Below are 11,566 nucleotides of genomic sequence, written 5' to 3' on the forward strand. Positions count from 1 at the left end.
ATGAAAGGACAGTAAGGAGGGCAGAACAAACTCCTAACTCACTCATGGCCTATGAGACAGAGGATCATGAGACTCAGTACTGCTTTCCTGCCATCAATTCATCATGTATAAAGGGGAAACGCTCCAGACATGAATACAATATCATGTATGTGTTTTTTTCATTGCTGTCAGCATGGACTGTGTTTCTGAACCTGCTGGTGATCATCTCCATCTCTCACTTCAAGAAGCTTCACACTCCAACAAACCTAATTATTCTCTCTCTGGCTGTTTCTGACCTGCTTGTTGGACTTATTGTGATGCCTGTGGAAGCCATAAAGCTGATTGAGACATGTTGGTACTTTGGAGACACTTTGTGTGACCTGTTTATGATAATTATGGGTCTGCTCCTCTCAACATCTATTTGTAATTTAGTTTTAATTGCCGTTGATCGTTATGTGGCTGTGTGTACCCCTTTACTGTACCCACAAAAAATAACCACAACTAGAACCTCAATAAGCATCTGTCTCTGCTGGTTTTTCTCCTTTGGCTACAATCTTGCCTATATGATTAATGTCAAAAATGTTGAAAGTTCACAAAGAACAGACACATGTTATGGAAAGTGCTATTTAATAATAGGTTTTTCATTGATAGTTGTTGACCTGTTCTTTACTTTCTTGTTTCCTTTGACTGTGATCATATCTTTATATTTGAGGATATTTTATGTTGCACATCAGCAAGTGAAAGTTATAAACTCTCTGATGAAGGGTGGTAAATGTATAATGGAAGGTTCAGTGAGGAGGAAATCTGAGAGTAAAGCTGCTCTGACATTAGGAATTATTGTGACAGCTTATCTGCTATGCTATATTCCATACTATATCTTGTCTTTAACAAGTAGTACAATAATCTCTTCTGCTACAATGACATTTTTACTATGGACTATATATGCTAACTCAAGCCTGAATCCTGTTGTCTATGCTTTATTTTACCCTTGGTTTAAAATATCAGTTAAACACATCTTAACTCTTAAAATAGTGAAGCCAGCATCCTCTCTCTTAGATATATTTATATATTATTCATGATTTTTGTAGAGGAGGAAGATGTTTTTTTTTTTTTTTTTGTCTATTTGACAAAGCATAGACTAATGTATAGTACTTTTATGCATTTATAAACTGAATGTGAACATACTGGATACCAGATGTGCCATAAGCTCATTAACTTATATTAAAAAATAATTTTAAAACTATTTTAAATAAAGGTAACTAATTATATTTACCTTGCAATTAGAATCTGATGTGCATATGTTAAAGCCAACATTTAAGCCAACATTTTTAGCGTTTGATTTTTGGGTTTAATTTATTTAAATTCTTATTCATTTCTAGGCCTCAAAACATAAAAAAAAAAAAAAAAAAAAAAAGAACAAAAAAACAGAAGATACAGTGCCTTTTCATTGCAGTAATTTTCCAATAGGATGAAACAAATACTTTGAAGTGGACATGACATTAAACACTTCATGGATTCAGAGTAATAGAGTAATACATTTTGCTAAAATCTTCAGTTGTGTAAAATTGAATAGATGATGATTAATTTTCCCCTGAAGCAACAGTTTTACTTATGTACATTTACAGTAACAGAGCATTTACAGTTATTCTGTTCTTGTAATAAGCTGAATGACCATAGACAGGCCTAGTGTTAAACCATACTGTTTAGATGCAAAAGGGAATTTAAATTTTCATATTCCGATTCAGCCAGAAGATGGTGACAAATACTTGTGCAAAACCAAGGCATCATTGTCTCTTCATTGATAAATTCTAAAGCTTCATCACATACATCCTTCATAGAGGAAGGAATCTCAAAGTTCATTGCAACAAATTCATGAGGTGTTAATAATGTTGATAATAAACTTATCTTAGTATCTTACTATTAACTTGTACAGTATGTTAACATGCTAAAGTCAGAAATTGAAATCGATTGTGAGTTCACTCTTTTCTGCTCTTTGTTTGTTTGTGTGCAGTGGCAGCCTAAAGAGAGTGTTCCAAATCAGTTTCTTTTAAGGTTCCATGACAGTTGGAAGACAATTGCCTATGTAGGTTGTTATACATAAAGTATCTGTAAATCACAAGATTTATGTGTAAATGCATCTCAGATATGATTTAAAACAGGACTTCTCAACTCTGGCCCTCCAGGTCCACTTTCCTGAAGAGTTTTGCTCCAACTCTAAACAAACACACCCAGGGATGGACTGGGACCAAAAATCAGCCCTGGCATTTTGGCCCAGACCGGCCCACCACCACATAAGATGACAAATACCATATAAATATATAAACATTTGTGTCAATTTGACGTTGCACATCATGCAAACTTTCTTAATCAGAATTGTAGCTTTTCTATCTGCATTGGCAGACAAAAACTCATGAAAGGCCTCTTCAAATTAAAGCACAGGGCCTCTTCAGTCATGAAATTATATTTATATATATAATTTCATGACTATATAGTTATATATTACTAATATATATATATATATATATATATATATATATATATATATATATATATATATATATATATATATATATAAAATTTCATGACAGAAGAGGCCCTGTGCTCAACGTTTTCACAATAATACAACGGATCATCATCATAATATATATAAAAAAATTATTTTACTTAGCCAGGAAGATGTAAAACAACTAGCTGAAAGGTCAACTAATTCTTGTTTACTAGCTGCTCCGACCTTTTTTAACACTGACGTTATGGCTTTCTACACCCGCACACTTAGCCAAACTGCAATCATACAGTGTATAGCCTGCCTACTTCTTTTATTGTTGTAGTGTTATCATCAACAGTTTGTCCACCACTTGTTTTTGGCTCATTTTTATCAAGGCTTACCGCAGGTTCTACCCTCACTCCCTCATCTCTGTCCCTCTCCTCCTCACTAACTCTGTTAATGCCACTGCCGTCAACACCACCACCACCACCACCACCACCACCACCACCACCACCACCACCACCACCACCACCACTTTCATCAGCCACGGAAGCTGGTGAAGCTCCTGCTACTGCCAAAAACATTTGTGTCAATTTGACACATTTGGCAGCGTCTGCCTGAAGAGCCTGTTTTTTTTTTTTTTCTCTCTCACACAGCTTCTCTGGACCTCCTTTGCGTTTCTTCTCCATGATCACACTGAAACTGCATCTCAGAAGGAAAAAAACTAGCTTATGTGATATTTTTGACTAAAGTGTTTTGGGCCAGCAGCCCAGTGTCAACTGAAAAAACACTGGGCCGCCGATGTAGGCCTACCAAGCTACCACTATGGGTCTGTTCATGGGCCAAGAGAATTTTTTTTTTTTGTGGTCGGCGACCGTTGGCCCAAAAAAGCACGTCGGCCGACCGGGAAACTGCCCGGTATGCCAGATGGCCAGTCCGCCTGTGAACACACCTGAACATACTCCAACCAACCTGATCATTCTCTCTGTGGCTGTGGCTGACCTGCTTATGACTTATTGTGATATCCATAAAGGCCACTAGGCTGATTGAAATGTGTTGGTAATTTAAAGACACTTTCTGTGGACTATGTATGAAAATCATGAGAAAAGAGTGATCAGTGGGTCATCTCTTAGTAATTTAGTTTTATTTTCTGTTGATCGTTATGTGGCTGTGTGTCACTCTTTACTGTACCCACAGAAAATCACCACCACTAAAACTCTGATGGGCATCTGTCTCTGTTGGTTTTGTTCTTTAGCTTATAGTAGTGAAGTAATTAGCTGTAATTAGTGTTGTAATTAGCAGCAGCAGCTATTTAGACTTTTCAGACAGAATAGTGTGTTTTAGAGAGTGCTTCTTTATAATGAGTTTTATGTGGAGAATCACTTATTCTTCTGAGGAAATCTAAGAGCAAAACTTCTCTGACATTAGGAATCATTGTGACAGTTTATCTGCTCTTCTTTATTCCATACTATATATTGTCTTTAACAGGGATTACAATCTTCGACCACAATGACATTTCTAACATGGACTTAGCTGTGGTCTGGTCTGAATACCAAATCTGCCATTAGATCATTAATAAGAAAAACAGAAAAAAGAAAAAGAATGTGAGTAGAAATAATTACATTACTTTATGATATAAATAAACTAGTACTAGAGATGTGTTACAGTAGACGGAGGACAGACACAGGTATCACTTAACACAGTCTTTATTTTGACCACAGGAGAGCAAGGAGAATGAAACAGGTGAGTGAACTGGTAGTAGAAAGGCTTGAACTGGGAATACTTGGAATAGTTACTGTCCTTGTCTTTGCAGGGAGTTAGACGCTGGAGACTGGAGATCGTTGGAGCACTTGGAAGCTGATGGGAACACACTCACGAGGCAGACAAGAACACAATGGGAATTGACACGATGGAGACAGGTAGGTATGCGAAGGTGAGTCCTTAAGGTAAGCATAAACTGGTAGGATATGCAAACGAGACCGGACGTGGAGTGCTGTGAGTGTGAGTGTTTTATGGAGCTGCTGATGAGGGGAGTGATGAGGTGCAGGTGGCGGTGATTAGTATTCTGGAGATGGTGCGCGCTGTGATTGGGTGACGTTGGAACCTGACGTGTCTGTGACAGTACCCCCCCCTCCACGGCCCGCTCCAGAGGGCCGAGAACCCCGACGCCGTGGTGGTCGTCCTCTTCCCCGCGGTGCCGGTTTCTCAGGGTGACTGTCATGGAAGGTTTGGAGTAAACTGGGGTCTAAGATGTCGTCCCTTGGGACCCAGGAGCGTTCTTCGGGACCATATCCTTCCCAATCCACCAGGTATTCAAGCTGACCACCACGACGCTGGGAGTTCAAGATCTCTCGCACCTCGTACGCAGCTCCATCTTCCACGATGAGTGGAAGGGGGGGTTCGGCGGGAGCCACGTCAGGTCCTGTGGGAAGAACAGAGGGATGGTGAGCTTTGAGGAGTGACACATGGAAAGTGGGATGTATACGGTACCCTTGTGGCAGTCGGAGTTGATAAGTGACCGGGTTGACCTGCTTGACGATGGGGAATGGGCCAATGAACCTGGGACTCAGCTTTCTGCAGGGCAGACGCAATCTGATGTCACGGGTGGATAGCCAGACCATCTGACCAGGCTGGAATACTGGGGTGTTATAGCGTCGGAGGTCGGCTACCATTCTGCGTCTGCGCAGGGCTCGTTGCAACTGGTGGTGAGCTGAGTCCCAGACCCTCTCGCTCTCTCGGAACCAGTAATCCACTGCAGGAACGTTGGAGGGTTCCCCATCCCAGGGGAACAGTGGGGGTTGGTAACAGAGTACGCATTGAAACGGTGTAAGCCCAGTAGTTGACTGTCGGAGAGAGTTTTGGGCGTACTCGGCCCAACCCAGGAACTGGTTCCAAGAGTCCTGGTGGTCATGACAGAAGGTACGGAGGAAGCAGCCAATCTCCTGAACCTTCCTTTCCGTCTGCCCGTTCGACTGGGGGTGATATCCAGATGTGAGGCTGACGGCCACACCTAGGAGTGAGTAGAAGGACTTCCATACACGGGATATGAATTGAGGCCCACGGTCGGAGACGATATCTTCTGGAATTCCAAAGTATCTGAAGACTTGGTTGAAGAGTATTTCAGTTTGCAGTAGGTAATCCAGGAAGTGGAATTAAACGACATGACTTTGAGAACCGGTCCACGACAACTAGGATGGTGGTGTATCCGTCTGAGACAGGGAGATCAGTTATGAAGTCCACTCCCAGGTGTGACCAGGGGCGATCTGGAACGGGCAGCGGAAGGAGTTTCCCAGCTGGCAAATAACGAGGACACTTGGAGATGGCACACTCCCTACAGCCCTGCACGTACCTTCTGACTTCGGCAGCCATCCCTGGCCACCAGAAGCATTCTTTCAGCAACGAGAGGGTCTCATTGGCCCCCGGGTGACCAGTGCCAAGTGACGTGTGGGCTGAGTGAATGGTGGGAGTGCGTCGTGTCCGTGGAAGATAGAGCAAGCCTGGTGGACAGCCCGGCGGAGGGTTAGTGGAGGCATTGGAGGAGGGAATGGTCTCCTCTGACCACGTAATGGGACTCACAATGAGGGAGCTAGGAATAATGGGTTCAGGTTCCTCAGTCTTTTCTTCTGGGGCATGCAGACATGAGAGAGCATCCGCTTTCACATTTTTCGTACCAGGTCGGAAGGAGATGGTGTAGTTAAAGCGGGGGAAAAACATGGCCCAGCGAGCTTGTCTAGGGTTCAATCTTTTCGCAGAGCGAAGGTACTCCAAGTTTTTGTGATCTGTTAGTACCAAGAACGCATGCTTGGCTCCCTCCAGCCAATGCCTCCACTCTTCCAAAGCAAGCTTGATCGCTAGAAGTTCCCTGTCCCCGATGGAATAGTTGACTTCCGCCGGGCTGAGCTTGCGGGAGAAGAAGGCGCATGGATGGAGTCTACTTGGGGTCCCCTGCTGCTGCGATAACACCGCTCCCACTCCGGTGGTCGATGCGTCCACTTCAACAATGAATTGTTTCTCTGGGTCAGGTTGTACGAGTAAGGGAGCGGTGGTAAAGGCTTCTTTGAGCTGGTTGAAGGCGTTGGTGGCTGCCGGGGTCCAGGACAGAGACTTGGGCTGGTTGCGGAGTAAACTGGTAAGTGGATGGGCGATAGAGCTGTAACCTTTGATGAATCTTCTGTAGAAATTTGAGAAACCGAGGAAGCGTTGGAGTTCTTTAATGGTGGTGGGTTCTGGCCAGTTGGTGATGGATTCCACCTTCCTCTCGTCCATCCGGATGCCACTGTGGTCGATGTTATATCCCAGGAACGAAACGGAGGGTTTATGGAAAGTGCATTTTTCGGCCTTGAGGAACAGACGGTATTGGCGAAGGCTGGTGAGGACCTCCGCAACGTGTTGGCGATGTTCGGCCTGGCTCCGGGAGTAGATGAGAATGTCGTCTATGTAGACCAGGACAAACCGATGGAGAAACTCCCGGAGCACCTCATGAATGAAATCCTGGAATACGGAGGGGGCGTTGACTAGTCCATACGGCATGACCAAGTACTCGTAGTGGCCAGTAGGGGTGATGAAGGCAGTCTTCCACTCGTCCCCCTCACGTATCCGGATGAGGTTATACGCGCTGTGGAGGTCCAGCTTCGTGAACACAGTGGCACCACGGAGATGTTCTAGAGCAGCCGGGACGAGAGGAAGGGGGTAACGGAACTTAACTGTAATCTTGTTGAGTGCACGGTAGTCAATACAGGGCCGCAAGCCTCCGTCCTTTTTAGCCACAAAGAAGAAACTGGAAGCAGCAGGGGAAGTAGACGGCCTGATGTAACCTTGGGCGAGGACTTCCTTGATGTAATCCTCCATGGCCTTCTCCTCCGGGATGGAAAGCGGGTAGATTTTTCCTTTGGGCACTGGTTCACCCGGAAGCAGGTCGATGGCACAGTCCCATGGCCGGTGTGGAGGCAGCTTGGAAGCCCGCTGAGGGCAAAATACGTCGCTGAGGGGGGCGTAACACTCGGGGATATCCACAGAACGTTGTTCAACAGGACTTTCGATGGACGTGGCGCAGAGAGAGAGATCAGGTGAGGAGTTTGGTGGAACTGGCAGATCCGTCAAACAGTGCTTGAAGCAAGTGTCGCCCCACTTCAGGACTTTGCCCGTTTTCCAGGAGATGGTCGGATTGTGCTGCTCCAACCAGGGGCGCCCCAGAACCACGTCAGCGGTTGAATCCTCCAGAACCAGCAGATGTGCCTCTTCTTGATGTAGAAGTCCAACTTGAATGTTAACGTGTCCTGCCACAAAGCGGACGCACTTACGGCTCAGGGGTTGGCCGGTTATGGAGCGGATCTTGTAGATGGTCGTTGTCGGAGAGGTCTTGATGTGGAGTTGACGGCAGAGGGCACCAGAGATAAAGTTGCCGGCGGACCCCGAGTCGATGAGCGCGACCACTGTAAGTGAAACATTAGCGGCAGTAAGATTGACGGCAGTAGTGAGTGGTTTCATCTTTTGAGTGGCAGGAATAATGGCACTCACCAGGGGTCGCGGCGGTCGTGTGGGGCATGCAGCAATCACATGCCCCGGTTCACCACAGTAGAGACAGAGACGAAGGGTGAGGCGGCGGTGACGTTCTTCATAGTATAGATGAGAGTTTTCCACTTCCATGGGCTCTAGAGCTGGTTCTGGAGTGCTGACGGGTTCGGATCGGCAGAGTGGCACGGTGGAGAAGAACTGGTCCTGGTGCTCTTGGAGGCACGCCTGCATGCGAGTGGCGCAACGGATGGAGAGCTGGATGAACTTTACTGGGCCGATGTTGTCCTCGCATGCAGCGAGTTGCAGCCGCACCCGAGGTTCCAATCCTTGCCGGTAGTTCATTATCAGGGCTTGTTCGTTCCATCCGCTGAGGGCTGCAAGCGTTCTGAACTGCAAAGCATAATCATAAACAGACATAGAGCCTTGTCTCAAATTATAGAGTTTCTCACCAGCTGAAGAGTCTGTGATGGGTTTCCCAAATACCTCCCGGAAGTGGGAAATAAACGACGAGTAGGATTGGGTTACAGCGCCCTGCTGGGACCAGATGGAATCGGCCCATTTTAATGCTTTGCCGCTGAGCTGAGAGATAATGAACGCTATTTTGGCAGTATCACTCGGGTACAGGTGCGGCTGCATCTCCAGGAACAGTGTGCATTGCAGCAGGAATCCGCTGCAATCCTCCGCCGATCCTGAGTAGGGCGCCGGTTTGGCCATGGGACTGGCGTATGGCGGCAGTGAAGGAGGAGTGTTGACGTTCTCTGTGGGGCTAGCTGGTGCTGGTGCTGGTGAAGATGGAGGAACTGGAGATGGTGGCGATGGTTGAGTTATTAACGTGCACCGAAGCGCATCCACCAAATCCTGAAAGGGATCGGGTTGGCTTATCCTGGGTCAGCGGTGCTGGTCCGGTCTTCTGTTACAGTAGACGGAGGACAGACACAGGTATCACTTAACACAGTCTTTATTTTGACCACAGGAGAGCAAGGAGAATGAAACAGGTGAGTGAACTGGTAATAGAAAGGCTTGAACTGGGAATACTTGGAATAGTTACTGTCCTTTTCTTTGCAGGGAGTTAGACGCTGGAGACTGGAGATCGTTGGAGCACTTGGAAGCTGATGGGAACACACTCACGAGGCAGACGAAGAACACAATGGGAATTGACACGATGGAGACAGGTAGGTATGCAAAGGGGAGTCCTCAAGGTAAGCATAAACTGGTAGGATATGCAAACGAGACCGGACGTGGAGTGCTGTGAGTGTGAGTGTTTTATGGAGCTGCTGATGAGGGGAGTGATTAGGTGCAGGTGGCGGTGATTAGTATTCTGGAGATGGTGCGCGCTGTGATTGGGTGACGTTGGAACCTGACGTGTCTGTGACAAGATGGGACTGTATGAAAATTTCATATTGTGATTATAGTGACCAAAATTATCACGATTATCAATATTAACTGATACACACACTGAAAACATTTCAACAAGTTTTATATTTGAAAATCAACAAACAGCAAATAAAATTAGCTCTATGCACTTTTTTTAAGCATAAATATTAAATTATATGATCGTTGTCAAAAGGCAACGCATTATAACACAGCACACATCCATGAGTAGAAAAAGGCTATCTTCATTATCTATGGCCTAAAAAAATAACAGACACCTGGTAGAAAAATTACATGGTGAAATGGTTTTTATGCAAAACCGTATACCTTTATTTACAAATAAAGTATAATAATGGGAACATTGATCTTGGAATGAGTTTCATCGTGTTACTGTCGTAACCAAACGCTACGTGCTGTTTAAATGCTGAATGGAGAATGACTGCGGAGAGATGAGTTTCCATTAACCTTAATGACTTAAATATTAATTTGTACCTCACATTAAGTTATTGAATGACTTTAGAAATCTTGGAATATAGTGCACAAAAACTTTATGGTGCTTAACAATGTTTTTTATGCCTTTAGTGGGGCTTAACAATAACACAGAATAGTACGTACAATATCGGATGTCACCGAGAAGCTGCAGCCATTGTGGGAAGGACTTTTGGGGGATGAATCTCCCAAGTGCTTATCTTCTCACACAAAAAAAAACAATGTTGTGTGCTGTGGCTGCATCAGACTGATGCTGCCTGCACAGGATTTACCACAAGTTTTCAAAATCGCAATAATCAGACATGGATTTAATGGTAATTACATTTTAAATGATAATACTAACCGCCAGTACATTTTATTGTATTTTATTTTATTGTGAAACTGGTAATCGTCCCATCCCTAACCAGTACAAATGTGACTTAGTTCTTTTTGAAGGCCTTATTGTTTATTTGGCTGAGATGATTTTTTCACTTTCAAACATGTTGATATTCTTGTTTTTACAGTGTGTATGGAGTGTCAGTAATTTGTATCATATATGAGTCTGGACCATAAGAGTCACGACCAAAAGGGTCATTATGGTTCATGCATAAATACACATTACAGGACATGTGGTTTTGATTACATCTGATTGATTATGTTATGCCAAATGTACACTGCAAAGGTTGCACAGAAGCGCATCAGATGCATCATTTGGGTGTTTTTACACAGAGTGTTTGTTGTTGCACAGCAATTACAACTGTATACTTTTATTCTAAAGGCCAAGGCGGGTCTTGTAGAAGCTTTAAGCTTTCTGTTCTATCTTAAATAACTTGACTCTTCCATAACGCGTCTGTATCCAACATAGCATTGTTCCCATTACAGAGTTTCTCTGACAGTTTAAAGCGTATAAAATATAACACTGTGGCTTGGCTTGATTAAAAAGTCTATTTGTCTAACAAAATCCAAATTTCAAACATTATTTAGAACTCCAGACTAGGGTTGCCAAAAGTACCAGTACGTATTCTGGCCGCCACTGCCAGTGTTTTATATGTTAAGCTATTTATTCGAGAAAACAGTCATTTTACAGAATTTCTGATCAATCTGTTAATTTATCAACTCAGTGACCATTATTCACATTTGTTGTATTTCTGAATAATGGTTGCATTTTTCCGAAATAAACCAAAAGTTTATTACAGTCTGTTACATACATACAAAGGCTGCTGTGCCAATCTAATAATATTATTTATTATCATTGCTATTATTCATTAACATTGCTTGTTTGTGGTGGTGGGTTCCAGAATGCCATAATCGCTGTTCACTGTCTGTGATGCGGAAGCAACTGATGCCAATTTGCTTTGGTCTGAGCACTGTCATGATGCGTCAGCTTACATAACATTTTTGTTGGTTTTGTGTGTCGAACAACCCACCCAGTTTCCACCATCTTCCACAGAAGTGAACACAATGATTGTGTGCTTATGCAATTATTTGTAAGGAGAATTTGCATCTTATTATATTTTGGAGATAACTCTCATACTCACTGTGGTGTTTGCTTGTTTCTTTTCTTGTCAAAGTTAACGTATGCAGAACTACAGAAGAGGACACAGTGAGCTAGGCTGATTTTAGGCTAAGTTTACTTTTTTCTTGACGAGGGAAGGGGGTGAGAGGGCCAAGGTTCAAGAGTCACGGTTTGCTGTTATATACACAAGGGCTGACGAGACTAGACACAGCTAGAAACAGACTAACAAGGGG

General features: G+C 43.9%; 1 pseudogene; it reads left to right on the plus strand.

The window, feature by feature from the left end:
• Positions 1–1,058, plus strand: LOC137028301 (trace amine-associated receptor 13c-like; annotated as a pseudogene).
• The last annotated feature ends 10,508 nt before the right edge of the window (positions 1,059–11,566 follow it).

The sequence above is a fragment of the Chanodichthys erythropterus genome, chromosome 10 (genome assembly GCF_024489055.1).
Source record: "Chanodichthys erythropterus isolate Z2021 chromosome 10, ASM2448905v1, whole genome shotgun sequence".
In the NCBI taxonomy this organism is placed as follows: Eukaryota; Metazoa; Chordata; class Actinopteri; order Cypriniformes; family Xenocyprididae; genus Chanodichthys; species Chanodichthys erythropterus.